At 39.5% G+C, this 19812-nt stretch overlaps 1 non-coding gene across 1 annotated transcript; it reads left to right on the top strand.

Moving 5' to 3' along the window:
* The first annotated feature begins 17575 nt into the window (after positions 1 to 17575).
* LOC116466263 (U6 spliceosomal RNA) lies at positions 17576 to 17682 on the top strand. Its single transcript, XR_004247476.1, has one exon. It is a non-coding gene; the product is annotated as a U6 spliceosomal RNA (small nuclear RNA).
* Positions 17683 to 19812: the final 2130 nt, after the last annotated feature.

The raw sequence follows: 19812 nt of genomic DNA, 5'->3' as shown, positions 1-19812 counted from the left end.
GGAAACAGGACAGGAGACCTCATCTACATCATCACTTTAGTTGTTGATCATGTTATTATCTTGTGTTATTTAATATTTATCACAATTTGGGTTGAATAGGTTTGTTTTTTAAAATATTTGAGGTTGTGGGGAGATGGAGGACAAAGTGTTTGCTTTGCCACCTCTGAATCCACCTTTCCTAGGGCTGCTCTTTCTGTTTGTTGACTTTTAGATGACGTATGTATGTGTGTGTTGTGGGGAAACAGTCTTACTTTTGGTTGTTAGAGAGAGAGAAAGAAGAAAACTGTAGCCTGAGCTGATGAGATGGGAGCAACCTTTACATTGGATACCCGCTCTTTGCTTAACAGCAGGCCTCAGCTGGCCTACTTTATTTATTTATGTTAGCTATCTGGCCCCTCTAGCCATCTGAATTTCCACTAGATAATGTCTAAATCCCCTTTCATCTTCATAAAGCTAAACATTTCTAAGATAATATTCCAAGGGTGTTGAGGCTCCACAAGCAGGTATTTTCCTACCCCTGTCCTGGCAGAATATCTACCAGTAGAAACACTGGTTTTCCATACCTGACTCTTGTCTGTCTACCTCACTTAAATTTCTAGCACCCAGATAAACCCCTAGCACCTAGAAGGCATTCAGTAAATATTTGCAGAATGAAGTCTTCAGGATTAGCAATTACCTTTGGAAAGGGTCCATCATGATTAACAAAGCAAATTAGTATTTAAGAGGACACAATATCTTCTTTTTTTTTTCAAGATAGTGGATCTTGCTATATATTGCTGAGGCTGACCTCAAACTCTTGGGCTCAAGCAATCCTCCTGCTACTCAACCTGTTGAGTAGCAGGGACTACAGGCACACAGGCACAGTTCCCTATAATATAATTTTGTCTTATGTTACACAATAGATAGGGATAATGAGCTTAAATTGCATTGGTTTAAGTATTTTGTTGTTTAAACTTTCTATTAACACATGCTAGGTACAAACACAGTTAGGCTTTTGGGTTTCATGTTTATTTCTACAGAAAGGATTATATATATAATATATATAATCCATGGAATAATATATATATTCCATGAAGTAGTGAAGAAGAAAGAGTAAGACTGAGCCTGCTTTCCTAAGACCACGTTTAGATAATGCACTTTCAGAAAAACCAAGTTTCTGAATTGAACCAGGGTGAGGATAGGTGGGAGAACACTACCCCCTTGTGTTTACTATTGGAACTTACATTACTTCTACATGCTGATGACCTGTGATGCAGTCACCGCTTACAGTGCACCGGGCACTCTGGTGTGGGATAGATAGTGAGGCAACAGTGAGCAAAACATGCAGGGCTCCTGCGATCTCAGGACATAAAACAGCCATCAGTAAAATTATCAAACACAGAATTTCAAGCTGTAGTAACTTGGAGGAAAAAATTTAGTGCTTTGAAAATTATTCAGCTTTATCTCTGGCCTCCCAAGATGGTTAGCATCACATAGATCAATGTATTGACAGCTTTCTACCCAGGCACTGTGCTAAGCACTTTTTATGCTTCCTCACTTTCAATTCATGCTCTCAAAAGCTATGAGTGGGTACTCCATTGATAAATAATTTGCAGAAGATCACACAGCTAGTAGGTGAGGGAACTGTGTGACTCAACCACTCCTAACCACTTTACTAACTGAAACAAAAAGGGGGGAAGAAAACAACTGCAATATCAGTATACATATCTCTATCTATCAATCTATCTCTCTGTCTGTCTGTCTATCTAGGTCATCCATGGTTCCTAGCTCATGACTCCCATAGCCCTTGTTACAATGTTAGGGTGCTTTAGGCTTCAGAAGCAGGCCTTAGAAAACAGAATATCTTTTTTTCTCTCTTACCTTTTCTGCCCTCCTTTCATCTATTTCTTTCTCTCCCCAAGGCAGGAACTTTTTCCTGGTTTCTGACCTACCTTGTCTGATCATAGGTCAGAACACCTCCATTTCAGAAGGGTTCCTGCCCCACACCATAAAGGAAGACATGGTGCACAGAGAGACCAAGAAGAATCTGAACAGACAGTCCCTGCTGGGTTACCCCACTGAGTCTGTTAATATTAGATCATACACTTTGTCCAATCGCATTTTAACAGGTTGTCCATTTTCAGTCATGCCTATCCAATGAGGTCTCCATAAAGGCCCAAGAGGACAAGGTTTGGAGAGCTTCCAGGGAGCTGAACACATAGAAGTTCCTGAGTGGTGGTTTATCAAGGCTGCCTGTCTTCTCCTATACCTTGCCTTATGCATCTCTTCATCTGTATCCTTCATATCCTTTATACTAAACCTGCAAATGTAAGTAAGTCTATTCCTGCGTTTTGTGAGCCACTCTAGCAAATTAACTCAACCAGGGGTTTCATAGAAACCCCAACTTGAAGCTGGTTGGTCAGAAGTTCTGGAGGCTGGAACTTTCAACTGGTGGGAGGAGGGGATGGTCTTGGGGATTGAGCCCTCAACCTGTGGGATCTGATGTTATCTCCAGGTGGATACTGTCAGAACTGAATTGGAAGATACCCAGCTGATGTCCACTGCAGAACAAAATGATTGCTTCTTGGTGTGTGGGAAGAAACTCACACATATTTGGTCACAGATGTCTTCTGTGTTGATGTTGTGAGTGAGAGAATAGAAAAAAAGCCTGAGTGGGTTTTCCCAAAAATAGCAACTTACAATACTATAGCAGTGTTTCTTAAATATGAGGAATGTGTGAATAAAAAATAAAGAATTTATTTTAGATTTCGCTGTCATCAACTCCTAGAGTCAACTTAAATTATTTTGATCATAATGCTTGCTGCTTAAGCATGTATAAGAAGGTTAGGTATGAACTCTGAATGTTTTTAGCTCTTACAACAACAACAAAAAGGTAGAAGTTAAATATGAGTAGAACTATCATTCAACAAAATGTTTCATAAGTTCAAATTAACAGCAATGATGTGACATACTCATTTAAAAATAAGTCTATATGAGTTGCCCACTGTATGTTAGGCCCTGTTCCCATTAAGAGCATGCAATGGCAGAGACAGACAATAAGTAAATAAGGAGTGAAATACACTATGTGTCAGTTGGAGATAAGTGCTATGGGGAAACACAGTAGGGACTGGGAGAGGGACGAGGCAGTGTGATTAAGACTGTGGTCCGGGGCCGGGCGCAGTGGCTCACATCTGTAATCCCAGCGCTTCGGGAGGCCAAGGCAGGCAGATTACCTGAGGCCAGGGGTTCGAGACCAACCTGGCCAACATGGTGAAACCCCATCTCTACTAAAAATACAAAAATTAGCTGGGTGTGTGTGGCACATGCCTGTAGTCCCAGCTACTCAGGAGGCTGAGGCAGGAGACTTGCTTGAACTAGGGAGGTGGAGGTTGCAGTGAGCTGAGATCATACCACTGCACTCCTGCCTGGGTGACAGAGCAAGACTCCACCTCAAAAAAAAAAAAAAAAAATGTGGTCCACGGCCGGGCACAGTGGCTCATGCCTGTAATTCCAGCACTTTGAGAGGCTGAGGCAAGCGGATCACTTGAGGTCAGGAGTTCGAAACCAGCCTGGCCAACATGGTGAAACCTCATCTCTACGAAAAATCCAAAAATTAGCTGGGCCTGTAATCCCAGCTACTCAGGAGGCTGGGCAGGAGAATCGCTTGAATTTTGGAGGCAGAGGTTGCAGTGAGCTGAGATTGTGCCACTGCACTCCAGCCTGGGCGACAGAGCGAGACTCTGTCTCAAAAAAAAAAAAGTGTGTGGTCCGGATCCTGGCATTCACGCAGCAACCTGAAGGAGGCAGGGGAGTGTGGCTATGGTCATCTGGAGGGAAAGCACGGAAAAGGAGAAAGGGGCAAAAATGAAGGCATCCTGAGTTTGGAGTGTGCTTGGTATACTTGAGGAAACACAAGGAGGCTGATGCGACTGGAACAGATGAACCAGGGCAGAAGTTCAAATTCTACTCAAAAAGTGAAGTGGAATTAGAGCAAGGGCAACAGCTAACCCAGATAATGGTGTCTGCTGAAACTATCTTTTGGGGTCGTCTCCTACCACTGGCCAAGGCAATGTTACTCCCTATTACACCACTCAGTTGCGGTGTCCTTGGTCTCGTGTGGTGAAAATTAGCGACATGGACACACGTGGAGTGGATTAAGGGGTAGAAAGTTTAATAGGCAAGAAAGAAGGGAATAGCTCCCCGTACAGAGGGAGGAGGGCTCCAAACCGAAAACCCGCGTGCAGCGGAAAGCAGTGGTTTATATTGGGAGGCTGGAGGAGGTGGTGTCTAATTAGCATAGGGCACAGGGAATTGGTTTGACCACGTGTGTCATTCAGGTAGCCCCCCAAAAAAACTGGCCCTCCCACTCTAGCCTTTTATTATGCAAGGGCGGCCACCTGGCTGGTCGCCATGACACCTGTACACGTGGCAACAAAGAAAAAGTAGCAGGAACCGCCATATTGGCTGGACCTGGCTCTTAACCATCTGTATTTGCATATCAGTACTTGCAGGTCTGGTTTTTCAGGCCGCTTTCTGTTAGATAATAAATATTTGGGGGGCCGCTTTTTTATTAAATGAAAAAGACTTACTGAGGACTCTTTTACCCTCTCTAGCTGCCTAAAATAATTTCTTGATAACTCCTGTAATACCTACATAGAGAACCTTTTACAGTTCTCCAAATAGATTGTGTTCTTCACCCTTCCATGCCATCTCTGTCTACCTAAGCGGACTCCTTTTATACTTCAAGTCAAGCTTAATTATGGCCTTCTCTGGAAAACTGCCCCCCATCCTAATTAGACAAGCATGCCCTCGTAGCACCTTGTCACCCTATGCACAACCCTATCCTAGTGTCCATTGCATTGCATTGTAGCTGGTGCTTTACTTCTCTACCTTGCCCACCAGACAGCAAGCCTCTTGAGGACAAGAAAGTTTTTTCTTTCTGTCTCGGTATCCATAGTACTTAAACACTTATGTAGACACAATAGGTAATTAGGAAATGTTTACTGAATGAATAAATAGCATTGGCAATCACTCATAAAAACGCCAAGTCAGATTTTAGTACCCTCTTAGCATACTTGCACTTGATACCTACTAGCAGTCCTGAGGGGTCACTAGATGCCAGGCAATGAACTGAATTAGGCTGTTGTTGGTTACTATTCATTATCTTCCAACAACCCTACAAATTAGATGTTATTATTCCCATCTTTAAATGTAAGAAAAATAAAATTGGACAGGTTAAATAGCATATGTCACCACCTAGACCCAAGATTTTAATTTAGTCTCTCTAAATCCCAAACTACACCAAGCTGTAAGTCAGAAAAATGTAAATGAGGAACAGCTTATGGTACACTTAAAAAAATTATTTGATAAAAATCTGTTAGAGATTTAGAGAAAACCTTTTCACACTGTATTTACATTGCTTGACTTCATTATGGATTTTCAAGGAAGAATGATTGAAGGCCAACTCAATCATTCAGCCACAGTGAAGAGTTTGGCATAATTTGAAACAAAGGAATACATATGGGAAGCATCTAGAACTGAGTGAAATGGTGGCAAAGAAGATATGGACCTATACAAATGTTACTAATTGGGAAAACACTTATAAACCACTGTAGGGCTTCTGTATTGTTGAATGCTATCCCAATTTTTTAATACATGACATAGAACAATATTTACATACATGCACACCAAAATAGATCCAAAGGGTATAAAACAAAATGTTTTGGTTATTTCTGAGTTATAGAATTTTTTTTTCTGTGCTTGTCCACATTTACTAAAGTCTCCACAACTTAAAAAAAAAATCCATGATGAGCTGGGAGTCGTGGCGCACACCTGTGGTCCCAGCTACTTGAGAGGCTGAGGAAAGATGATCACTTGGGCCCGGGAATTTGAGGCCAGCCTGGGCAATATAGCGAGACCCCATCTTTAAAAGTAAAAAAAGTATAAAAATAAAAAGTTCGTGATAAAACTTATAACAAGAAAATGAACCTAGTTAAAAAATAAGCAGAAGATCTGAACAGACACCTCACCAAAAATGATATACAGATAGCAAATAAGCCATTGAAAAGATGCTTGATATCATATGTTGTTAGGGAATTGCATATTAAAACAATGAGATACCACTACATACTTACTAGAATAGCTAAAATCCAAAACTCTCACAGCACCAAATACTGACAAATGTGAAGTAATAGCTCTCATTCATTGCAAAGTGCAAAATGGTACAGCCACTTTGGAAGATAGCTTGTCAGTTTCTCACAAAACTAAACATACTCTTACCATATAATCCAGCAATTGCACCCCCTGGTATTTACTCAAATTAATCGAAAACTTATGTCCACACAAAATCCTGCACATGGATGTTTATAGCAGCTTTACTCGTAATTGCCCAAACCTGGAAGCAACCAAGATGTCCTTCAATAGGTGACTGGATAAATTGTGGTACATCAAGACAACGAAATATTATTCAACGCTAAGAATAAATAAATTGTCGAGTCATGAAAAGACATGGAGGAAACTCGATGCACATTACTGAGCAAAAGAAGTCAATCGGGGGAGGCCCAGGTGGGCGGATCATGAGGTCAAGAGATGGAGACCATTCTGGCCAACATGGTGAAACCCCCCTCTCTACTAAAAATACACAACTTAGCTGGGCATGGTGGTGTGTGCCTGTAGTCCCAGCTACTCAGGAGGCTGAGGCAAGAGAATTGCTTGAGACTGGGAGGCAGAGGTTGCAGTGAGCTGAGATCGTGCCACTGCACTCCAGCCTGGCGAGAGAGCGAGACTCCAACTCAAAAAAAAAAAAAAAAAAGTCAATCGAAAAGGCTACATACTGTGTGATTCCAACTACATGATATTTTGGAAAAGGTGAAACTACAGAGAGAGGAAAAAGATTAGTGGTTGCCAGGGCTTAAGGGGAGGGAGGGATAAATAGGTGAAGCACAGGGCATTTTTAGGGCAAAGAAACTTCTGTATGATGCTCTAATGACAGATACATGTCATTATATATTTGTCCAAACCTGTAGAACGTACAACACCAAGAAGGAACTCTAATGTGGGTGGGTGGACTTTGGGTGATAATGATGTGTCAATGTAGCAAAGAGCAACAAATGTACTACTCTGGTGGGGAATCCTGATGTTGGGGGAGGCTCTTGGGAGAAGGAATATACAAGACTCTTTGTACTTTGCACTCAATTTTACTGTGGACCTAAAATGCTCTTTTAAAAAAAATCTGTTAATTGTTTTTTAAGTTCATGATGAAGAAGTCTGGTAGTTAAATCTTGCAGAATGCAATCCAAGAGCTCTCATGCTTGCTTGTATTCCTTACCATTCTGGGAACAGAAATATTCGTGATAACAATGTGCAGGTGACAGCAACTTCAAGAGATGCAGGGGAGTATGCTTCAGGATTTCAGTATTTGGAAAGGACAAGTAAGTAATCTTCTTAGAGAAAAAGTCAGAGAAGTCTGACTTCAGACTTCAGCATAAACTAGTAATCTTAACAAATCAGCTGGCTAGGCTGGATGGAGAACAAAGATATATAGACATTTCCCATTATTTCTGTAAACCAGAAAGTGTCGGAGACGGGTCTCAATCAATTTAGAAAGATTATTTTGCCAAGGTTAAGGACGCGTGCCCTGGAAGCAGGTTCGTGCCTTTCTCCAAAGATGATTTTGAGGGCTTCAGTATTTAAAGGGGAAAGAGGAAGACATTTTTAAAAAGATATGGGTAGGTAAAAGACAAATGGTTTTATTATTTTGAGTCTTTGATCAGCCTTTCACCAAATACACAATTTTCATGTGAAAGAAGGGTAGAGGAATAGTTACTTATGCCTTTTTCTGGCTCAGTGAAACTACATTTTTACACCAGAGAAAGCAATCAGATATGCATCTGTCATTTGTCTCAGGTGAGCAGAGGAATTACTTACAGTTCTATCCTTTGTGAAGATAAGCTTTTGTGTTCTAGCCTTCACACCCGGGAAGATAAGCTATCAATTTACATTGTCAGGGTAACATTCAACAGAACCATTTTAGGATAATGGGGGCCCACAAGGAATTTCCTAGTGGGCCAATTGTGAGGGAGGTGTGTAGCTTTTTAAAAATCTTTGAAGCTATCTTATTTAGGAATAAAATGGGAGACAGTTTTGCCTGACACTGTTACCAGCTTGACTTTTCCCTTTGGCTAAGTGATTTTGGAGTTCCAAGGTTTATTTTCATTTTAACAGTTCATAAGATCACCAAAAATGTTTTATTTAACATCAGAACGAAGATAGTGAATAAGAGCACAGAGTTAGAAGAAAGAATTCCACACATCCCTAAATTTGGACAGTTCTGTAAAGGTTTTAACTACTCATGATTCTCTGCAAAACCACTTGGTTACAGTATTCCTATTAGGGAGCTTTGAGCAGAGGACAAGGCTCAAAGGCCTCACCACCCTAAATCCTATGTCTTAAGACCACCAAAGGGTTGGAATGTGCAATTTTACCTTGTCTGTTATTGAGAACTTGTCTATCTGGGTAATATTAATAATACTTAACATTTTATGGAATACATACATTTGCCATATATTGTTCTATTTATTTTCCTTGCAGTTTGCATAACGACCCAGTGAGGTGAACATTAACATTATCTCATTTCACATGTGAGGAACCAAGGTCCAGAAAGATTACTGTGTTACTAGGTATCAGTTTGTAATCCAGAAGGCAGTTTGACTACTGTGTCATGCTATCTCTTAATGACAACAACTAGCTCCAGGGCCTCCAGAAATCATTCCACAGGTTGTTCATTGGGCAAGGTTGCCACCCAAGAGTGTGTGTGTGGACACACATCTAGTCCCCACTCGGTTCCCAAACTGCCAGCCTACAGGGCTGCATCTGCCTGATGTTTACCTAATTAGCCCAAAAGTGCTGCAAGCCAGGTACTGAACTGACAACTTTGTGTGCATTATAACATTTAATCCAGGTGTCCCCATGTCTCCACCATCTTGCTTTCAAGGTCCCAGTACTTCATACACAATGCAAAGAAATCTGTATTGCTTATATTTTGAGAAATTTACATCATTTGAATTATTTGTAAACCTCACTGTGAATACCACCTCTTTGGTTGTATCTGTCAAAGAATGCCTACAGATGCTAATTTATTGGGCAACTTTAAAAATTGGGTCAACTAGGAGAGAATATGTAACTTTTAAGTAGGCTGGTAATAATTTAAAAACATAAACTGTTTAAAACCTAAAATATTCTGCATTTTGCCATTAATGGCAAAGACCACAATTACTTTTGCACCAACCTAGTATTTATTTACTCATTTATGCATTCAGTAAACACATTGTTTTGTGTTTTTGTTTTGTTTTTGTTTTTGTTTTTTTGAGGGCCAGGCACTATTAGGTAAGGAGAATTCACTAAACAATAAAACTATTTTTTCTCTGAATAAAGTTCTGGAATAAGAGAGAAATACAGGAAATGGAAAGCATTTATTTGTTCATCATTATGTACTTATTTGAGGCTTACGGTATGTCAAGCTCTGTGATGAGCACTGAAGGTATAAAGAGGATCTGGATCATTATCACCAGATGGAACAAATGCTTTTCATACTAAATGTATTTTCAGTCAAGTCAAAGTAAAATTTCTGTAACTTCCTCAGAGAATCTTCTCAAACTACCCTCTCCTATGGTAGTCTTAGAGGGATGCTCAAATTGGAATTGCTTTTTAAGTTGTTAAAATTATTATAAACCCTGGGCTTATTTATACTGCCCACCTTCAGTAGAAAACAACATCTTGACCAGGTGCAGTGGCTCACACCTGTAATCCCAGCACTTTGGGAGGCTGAGGTGGGTGGATCACTTGAGGCCAGGAGTTTGAGAGCAGGCTGACCAACATGACAAAATCCCATTTCTACTAAAAATACAAAAATTCTCTGGGTGTGGTGGCACACACCTGACCTGTAGTCCCAGCTACTCAGGAGGCTGAGTCACGAGAATCACCTTGTGCCCCAGAGGTGGAGGTTGCAGTGAGCTGAGATCATGCCACTGCACTCCACCCTGGGCCACAGAGTGAGACTCTGTCTCAGCAAAACACACACACACACACACACACACACACACACACACACACACACACAATCTTATGTGGGATAAATACTAATGAGTACAATTTTTAAATTCTTAATGTTGGTAACAATTAATATAGTGCTTTCCAGATTACAGTGCATTTTCACAGACATTATTTCATTTGGTACTTATAAAACCTTGGAAGGAAGGTGTTATTTATTTTCATCCCTTGCTAAAGTATTAAGCAAGCCCAGTGAGGTTGAGCAACTTGCCTATGGTCTTTTAGCCAATCTTGGTTTACAGAGCCAGATCTCTAAACCAAGTCTCATGAAGATATCACAGTGACATTACAAAATCCTCTATATAATATTAATATCTTGTTTTTCCAGTCTTGACAGAGATATTATTATTCATTGGCAGCTTAATTTAAAAGATTTATATTACAATAATTCTTTAAATATGAAAGACATAAATATGACAAAACACATCTGAGAAGTATTATCTACTTTCCTGTAAATCACCGTTGCCTATAACCACATATAATGCCCAGGTCCATGACATATTGTATGCTGTAGAGTCAAAGAACCCAAAATTTCTTAGGCATCAGTCAGCTTTGCAGTGAAAGCAGTCCTTGAACCGATATCATTTCATAGTTTAGTTTGGTTAATTTCACTAACCAGTATGGGCAACGACCAGGAAATTCCCAGGAAAGTAATGCCATCTAGCGGTAAAATCAAGGCAGATGTAATATACCTGCAATAAATGACAAAATTGTAGAACAATTATTCAGACATAAAAAGAAAGGCGGCCGGGCGCGGTGGCTCACGCTTGTAATCCCAGCACTTTGGGAGGCCGAGGCGGGCGGATCACGAGGTCAGGAGATCGAGACCACGGTGAAACCCCGTCTCTACTAAAAATACAAAAAAATTAGCCGGGCGTGGTGGCGGTCGCCTGTAGTCCCAGCTACTCAGAGAGGCTGAGGCAGGAGAATGGCGTGAAGCCGGGAGGCGGGGGTTGCAGTGAGCCGAGATTGCGCTACTGCACTCCAGCCTGGGCGACAGAGCGAGACTCCTTCTCAAAAAAAGAAGAAAGGCAACACTGACACCTGCTCAATGTGGATGAACCTTAAAAACACTGTTATAAGCAAAAGAAGCCAGACACAAAAAGTTACATAACATATGATTCCATTCATGACATATCCAGAATAGATAAATCCGCCATGACAGAAAGCAGATTGGTGCTTGCCAGGGGCTGTGTGAAGGAGGAAATGTGGAGTCAATGCTAAAGGGCATATTTTCTTTTGGGTGACAAAAAAGTTTTGAAAGTAGATGCTTCAAATGTTCTAGATGTTGTATGAGATTGTGAATGTACTAGATGCCACTGAATTGTTTGCTTTAAGTACAATACATCTATAGGCACATTACTTTGTAATATTCATATTTACACAAAACATATAATAAACCATATTTGTCCTGCCATATATTAACTAAGGCAATGTTCTAGGCACTACAAAAAAAAAAGGTGAAGCTGTGAAAGTCAGTTTCTATTTGTAAAATATATAACTGAATGGTGAAAAGTTGTACATTTAAATAATAGTACTAGAAGGTAGAATGTGGTAAGTGGCACAGAGGAGATAAAAGATAATTATTCTGGTCAACTGGAGATGGACGACAACACTTCACAGACGGGGTTCAGGAAGGGTGGTCACGCAGGAAAGATTCCAGGAGAAGTGGTTTCTGATCTGGAGCTTGGTGGTAAACAACACACCTTGTGGAGAATCTCAGCTTAAATTTAAATGCTGAGGCATCAAGCCCAACAAACACAACAGTGTGCATCTTTCTGATGCCTGTTCTAGCAGTGAGATCCAGGCATCAATATTCCGAGAGGCAGCACCCACCTCGAGGGCACTAGGCAAATCTCTGCAATTGAATTCCCACCATGTTGCTTTGTGAGCTAGGGGTAATCTGTGGAGTTTATCCATGCAGAAGAATTCAAAATAAATTGTGCAAGGCGGCGCCTAACTCCCTACTCCTTAAGTGTAAGCTGTGCGTAGTGACTTCCCTCCAAAGAACACAGTATGGAAAGAGGAGAAAAAATAGAAACTTTACTTTGGAGAAACTTGATAAATACTAACTCTGCCAGGTTGACAAGGTCAACATCATTAGTGATAAGTCAGCTTGATAGTTTGTACCCTTGACAAGTGATAAGAATGTCACTTCTGTGGTCTTCCTCCACTAAATTCATAAGTCTAACTTAATCATGAGAAAACATTAGACAAATCCCAACTGAGGGACATTCTACTAAATGCTTGCCCAGTACTTCTCAAAACTGTCAAAGTCATCAAAAACAAGAAAAGTCTGAGAAACTGTCACATCCAAGAGGTGTCTAAGAAGAGACGATAATTAAATGTACTATGGTTTCCTGGATGAGATTTTGGAACAGAAAGAGGACATTAGGTAAAACATATTGAAATTTGAATAAAGAATTAACTTTAGTTAATAATAATGTATTAATATTTTTTCATTAATTGCAACAAATATCCCATGCTAACGTAAGATGGTCGGAGGAACTGGTGCAGCTTTTAAGGAACTCTACTATCTTCGCATTTCTTTTCTAAATCTAAAACTGTTTTAAATAAACAATATTTCAAAAAATACATAAACACAAAATAAAAGCATAGATTTGTGTTAAATTCCATGCATTTAAAGAAATATAATTAACATAAAGAACACATATACCTAAGCCCATCTTAATTTCTTGGCATATAAAACCACTTTATATTCACCTCCTAACCCTTTGTCCTCTCATAACCTTATCTTGAACTTCATGCGCATTAATCCTATGTATATTGTATATCCTATGTATATTATATCTTTCCAATATGTAAGTATGTATCCATAACCATTTGATAAAGTATTACATATTTTGATGAATACCTATAACCGCAAGTGAATAGAAAAAATTTGGAAACATATTTGTTACACTGACATCAGTGCTTACTTCAGGGAAGATGGAGAGTAGAATGAGTAAAGTGGAACTCTCTTTTGACATCTTATTACTGATATGTTTCAAGGATATTGCATTATTTTACAACGTTTACATTGGCAAAGCATAAATATAAAGAAACATGGTTTGGTCACATCATCCTTCTGCTCCGAAAACCTTTTACAAGTTTTCTTCATCTTGCACAGTGCCCTGCAGCCAGAAACTCTCACTTAATGTTTATGCATGCCAAAATTTTATGAGCACTTACCTTTAGCATTCTTTCCTGCCCATTAATCCAGTGGTTCTTAACCCTGATTGCATATTACAATCACTTGAGGAGATTAAAAAAAATACTGATGACCTGGCTTCTCTCTCAAAAAATTAATTGGAATCTCTGCAGGTAGGGTCAAGGGATCTGCATTTTCACAAGTCCCTCGAGTGCCTTCTATGCTCTTTAATGGCCATATCACAGACCAAATATTTAAGCAGGCTTAACTTACCACTTGACGGAAGCCATCTGGATGGTTCTTGGTCTCATTAGCAAAATAAGTATCCTGTGTTGTGAGAAAACTACTGATTGCTAAATGGAAATAACTGCTTGAAAAATTCAACAACGTTTATTTTTGTAGTAAATACAATCTTGTAGATAGAAAGCATGTGTCTAGGTAAAATATTTGTCAAGCTCTTTGTATTGTAGCAAGTGCTTAATAGGCTCTCAAGAAATATCTATTGGGTGAATGGATGAATAAATAAGTGAGCAAAAAATTTACCAGGGAACCCAAGTAAGCTAAGGAAAGTCTAACTGATGGAAACATCATTTGTTCAAGATTTACTGAGTCCCTACTATGTGCCAGGCCCTGTACTAAATCCTAGAGTCATTGAGTTTCCACTAAGACACACAGTTTTTGGTTTTTAATAGCTAAAGTTGAGGAGAGAAATACTGGCAACATGCATCTTGCCTGTAAACATTTCCCTATTCTTCTAATCTTTTTTTATGAGGAAAATGAATTGTCTTAGTACAGGAATATGCACCAATACTGTCTCTAAAGAGTGAGAAAATTACATAAACATCCCAATGAGAGGACAGAATGGCTGAAAGTGGGAAGCTGGAGGAGAATGTCAGGAAGCAGAATCCTAACATCTGACCTCCAGCCTGAGGTTAGATATTTGGCAGCTTACACTCCCTCTCCTAAACAGCTGCACATGTCTTTGGAGCATTAATTCTGAATTAGCATTCCAAGCTTTCTGTGTGCTCCACTAAGCACCAAGCAAAAGAGGATAAATTATATTTAAGTCCCCCCAAACTTCAAATCAGCAACATTTTAAGAAAATTCAAATAGACTACTTTCGTCATTAATACACAGTGACAGTGTGCTCCTGCCATCTGTTTTAAATTACAAGTGCTACAATGGCTACATATTCTTAAATATATATTTGAACCAGCTGCCAAGATGAGGTTTTATTAGTAGCACATTTTTTAACACATATAGTTTTAAATTTGATATGTAACAGAAGTATGAAGATTTTCCAAAAGGCTGGAAAGACTTTTTAAAGTAGAATGAAATGTAAAGGTCAGTTATAGGACTATTTTGTTTCTTTACTAAAAACAGAAAAGTTTCCCCTTCTTAATTATGCCAATTGACTTTTTTTAGTCAATGTGTGTTATGAATCACGATCATAACCTTGACTTGATTTAAACAGAAAAATGTGGTGTGGTCATATGATTAGAATGTTCTTTGTAATCCCACCCTTTTGTTAATTAAAATGTCAACTTCCACTTTTGAGAGAAGAAATCTCATCTTCTACCCCGCTTCCCATATCATTATCTTCAGGAAAGCAACAATTATTGAAAATAAAGTAATGGGGCATGGAGGAAACAAAAAAAAGATAATCACCAAGCAGTGTTGACTTTCTGAGAGCAGAATATGCACCCCAAATTCTTAACAAATACTTCTGTTCTGTGGAGCATATGAGTAGCTAGCCATTAGAAGAGCCAGCTGTGACTTAAAAGAACTCTGAATCCTGGCTCAAGTGATGTGATTGGCTCAAATGTCAAAATCATTGAGGGATTTTTGGGTGCCCCATGTTGACTCTTTATTTAAGTATAACAAAGAAGTGTTAAGAGGTCATAATTGCAGGAAATACTACAATTAATAAAAGCTTACTTTCAATAGAGTTCTAATTATAATATGTGGATATCCACATATTATTTGGATGGATATGGTAGAAATAGCAACCTATGAACACACGTTGCAGCTGAGTCCACAAAACAGCGATGTAGACATAGACATATGTATGTATCTTTCTGGTGAAATGATTTATAAAGCTTAAGCTTTCAAAACCTTATACTTTCAGAATAATATAGTGTATACAGAGCAAAACCAAAAAGTGGACTTAAAAAATTTATATTTCCACTTCATTATCACCTCATTTAGTAGGGAAAAAACATGTCTCTAGTTCTGGATAAATAAAATGACCATAGGGAGAAAAATTTTAGCAATGACATGGTATAAGTTGAAGAAGATATATTTAATAATCTTTCATATAATATGGTACAGGTTCTCCAAGTAATATGGTTTCAGGATATAGATATATCCTGATATTTATCTAGATATTTGTGCATTTATAGAGCTTTATAAAGAAGTCTAAATATCTAGATGAATAAGTGATCTTTTAGTCATCTGGGAATTTTGACATTTCAGAACCTCTCCTATTTTCAATTCAATTCATGGCGAGCACTACTAATTTTAAAAAAGAAATAATGATTTTTCTATTACTTTTATTTTGAAATTTTGGAGAAATGTAAAAATATTTCTTAAGATAATGAGAGGGCCTTGGATTCTCCCAATGCAGAGATAGATCTGGGGAATCAACACAAAGCTAGGCTCATGAGAGCTGTTGAATACGTACCTGTTGAATTTAGTAGGCCTTTCATTGGATGGAGATTAACAAACAAGGGTTCAGCTTAATTTCTGTCATGGAGTCCTTTATGAGGTGCAATCATTTTGAACCTAGAGACAGCAGTTGGACTGGTTTAGTCAGTAGTTGATCAGCACATAGTGCTGGTTTCTGCCAATTAGGCATGGCCTGCCAAAGAATCAGGAAGGGTTATTTTAAGTGTGGATATACTTTTTAATGCTGGTAGTGATATATCCTTTAAGACAGGCATGGGTCTTCACAATAGACTCAAGTATTTCTACCTAGACAAATTGTAACTGTTTAAGGATTATGTGGGGAAGTTTATTTAAAAATGCTTTTGGGGCCCCACTATAAGAGATGGATTCAGTGAGTCAGGGGAAAGTCTCCCAAAGAGGCACTTTAAACAAACTCTCCAGGTTATTCTAAGGCAGGTGGGCCTAAGCTACACTTTAAGACATTCTGTATTAGAAGTATCTCCCTGAATAAATGCCACTTGAATCTGAGACACTAGGGTTAAGCAATCATGTTGGACTAAATTATTAAGAACATAGGATTCTATTTAAAAAGGAAAGCTATCTTTACTTACACCATTTCCAGGGATTAAAAAAATTGAGCAGGAATAAAAATAACCCAACATTTCTTAAAATAACCTTTAAGGATGGCAATGGATTTAGGAGACAAGTTTCTCATAATATAAGTTATAATGAGGCCAAAGTGATAGGTCATTTAAAATATTAATTAGTTATTGAAAGCAGGTTTACTTTCTGAAACCAAAAATTATATTACCCTTACATTTTTTTTTAGATGGAATCTCACTCTGTCACCCAGGCTGGAGTGTGCAGTGTGCGTTGTGCAATGGCACAATCTTGGCTCACTTCAACCTCCACCTCCTGGGTTCAGGTGATTCTCCTGTCTCAGCCTCCCGAGCGCTGGGATTACAGATTGCATACCACCACACCTGGCTAATTTTTGTGTTTTTAGTAGAGATGGGGTTTCACCTTGTTGGCCACTCCTGACCTCAGGTGATCCGCCCGCCTCAGCCTCCCAAAGTGGTAGGATTACAGGCCTGAGGCACTGTGCTTGGCCTACCCTTAAAAATTTTTAATCTGATGAGAAATACTTACTAAAAGTCAAATACCATAATTTCTAAATATCCTCCTAACATGTAATAATTGAAAATTAAGAAAAAAGTCACATAGAAATGAACTGGTTTAATGAGAGATACTAATATTCAAAAGTATAATTAGAGCTAAGAAATTCAAGTTATTAAATAAAACAGAAAATATTTATTTCAAATTATAATAGAGAACATTTACATAGAAATCAATAATAATTCTATTTTTCAAAGATAATTTTGGAGGCTGAGAGAAGAGAATCCCCTAAGACCAGTCTGGGCAATATAATGAGTCCCCGTCTCCAAAAAAAATAAAAACAATTAGCCAGGCATGGTGGTATGCACCTGTAGGCCCAGCTACCCAGGAGGCTGAAGTGGGAGGACCACCTGAGCCTAGGCATTCTAGGCTGCAGTGAGCTATGATTGCACCACTACACTCCAGCCCATCTCTAAAAATAATAACAATAATAATTTTGGCATGAGTCTTCATAATAGACTCAAGTGCTTCTTCCTAGACAAGATGGAATATGTAGTGCTCGCTTCAGCAGCACGTATACTAAAATTGGAACGATACAGAGAAGATTAGCATGGCCTCTGCGCAAGGATGACACGCAAATTCGTGAAGCATTCCATATTTTTTTTCAGTAAACTATCGCAAGGACAAAAAACCAAACACCGCATGTTCTCACTCATAGGTGGGAATTGAACAATGAGAACACATGGACACAGGAAGGGGAACATCACACACCAGGGCCTGTTGTGGGGTGTGGGGAGGGGGGAGGGATAGCATTAGGAGATATACCTAATGCTAAATGACGAGTTAATGGGTGCAGCACACCAACATGGCACATGGATACATATGTAACAAACCTGCACATTGTGCACATGTACCCTAAAACTTAAAAGTATAATAATAATAAAGAAAGGAAAAAAAAGTAGAATATGTATTATTTTATCCACACAGAAGTTTAGCAATAAGGTTTTGTTTGTTGTATAAGTACTCCCATATGTACAAGTCTAGCATCAATGTTTGCATAGAGGTAAAGTGTAGTGGAAGTATGATGAAGGAAAGAAAAGAAATGGGCAAGTGGAATAATTTTCTTTTATTTTGTTTTGTTTTTCTGAGGTGGAGTTTTACGCTGTCACCCAGGCTGGAGTGCAGTGCCACAATCTCGGCTCACTGCAACCTCTGCCTTCCAGGTTCAAGTGATTCTCCTGCCTCAGCCTCCTGAGTAGCTGGGATTACAGGTGTGAGCCACCATATCTGGCTAATTTTTTGTATTTTTAGTAAAGACGAGATTTCACCCATATTGGCCAGGCTGGTCTTGAACTCTTGATCTCGGGTGACCCGCCCGTATCGGCCTCCCAAAGTGCTGGGAATATAGGCGTGAGCCACTGCACCTGGCCGAAGAATATTAACTAGGAGGAAGGCACTTGAGCTAAAACTTCAGACCAGCCAATGTGAAATTTTAAGCCTGGGTATGCAGAAATTTCAATAATATGACTGATAAAGGTGATAGATACACATTCAGACATTGCCTCTATACACAATCCCTTTTAGAAAATGGAAGCAAATCTCTGGATCATTTAGTCCCAAAAAAGCCTTGATTTTTCCCAGAAAGCCACTTCAGGATTCTTGATGACTTGTTCATGGCATGTTCTTGGCATGTTCCTTTGCCTCTTCAAGCTTCAGTCTTTTCTCCAGTAAAATGAAGATAAGAATCCCCACTTTATTCATCATCTGAGTAGATTAATGGAGATTAGGTACATGGAGTGCCAAGCATATGAAAGGCTTAATCCATCAGAGCTGTCATTATTGTTGTGGACTCTCTTTCCTGGAAACATCTTTTATTCCCACATGGTAGCTTTTGTTTTGGTTTTGTTTGTTTGTTTGTTTTTGAGACAGTCTCGCTCTGTCGCCCAGGCTGGAGTGCAGTGGCACAATCTTGGCTCACTGCAAGCTCTGCTTCCCAGGCTCACACCATTCTCCTGCCTCAGCCTTGCAAGTAGTTGGGACTATAGGTGCCCGCCAGCACACCTGGCTAAATTTTTTGTATTTTCAGTAGAAACGGGGTTTTACCGTGTTAGCCAGCATGGTCTGGATCTCCTGACCTCGTGATCTGTCCACCTTGGCCTCCCAAAGTGCTGGGATTACAGGTGTGAGCCACTGCGCCTGGACCCCACATGGTAGCTTTGTAAAGGGCAGGGTCAAGGCCCAGTTCTCAGACTCACAGAAGCTCTGGGTTGGGAAGGATATTAAAGGTCACTTCTGGTCCAAGCCCTACCTCTCCATCCAGTGCCAGGTCAGAACTTGTGATAGTTCAATGCAGGCTAATAATTTGGCACCTTTTTTACTGATATTCTCCAAATAGTTGTTCAACATTATACGCATGCCGTGGTGTTTTATTTTAAAACTTCAAATCCTAACACTATATACCCTTTTTAAAGTGTTAATTTCTAATTTCTTTTTCTTTTCTTTTCTTTTTTTTTTGAGATGGAGTCTTGCTCTGTCACCCAGGCTGGAGTGCAGTGGTGCGATCTCAGCTCACTGCTCCGGGGTTCACGCCATTCTCCTGTCTCAGCCTCCTGAGTAGCTGGGACTACAGGCGCCCGCCACCACGCCTGGCCGATTTTTTTGTATTTTTAGTTAGAGACGGGGTTTCACCGTGTTCGCCAGTATGGTCTCCATCTCCTGACCTCGTAATCCGCCCGCCTCAGCCTCCCAAAGTGCTGGGATTACAGGCGTGAGCCACCGTGCCGGACAGTTAA

The sequence above is a fragment of the Hylobates moloch genome, unplaced genomic scaffold, assembly GCF_009828535.3.
Source record: "Hylobates moloch isolate HMO894 unplaced genomic scaffold, HMol_V3 SCAFFOLD_3, whole genome shotgun sequence".
NCBI classification, from domain to species: Eukaryota; Metazoa; Chordata; class Mammalia; order Primates; family Hylobatidae; genus Hylobates; species Hylobates moloch.
This window is presented reverse-complemented; position numbering and strand designations above follow the sequence as displayed.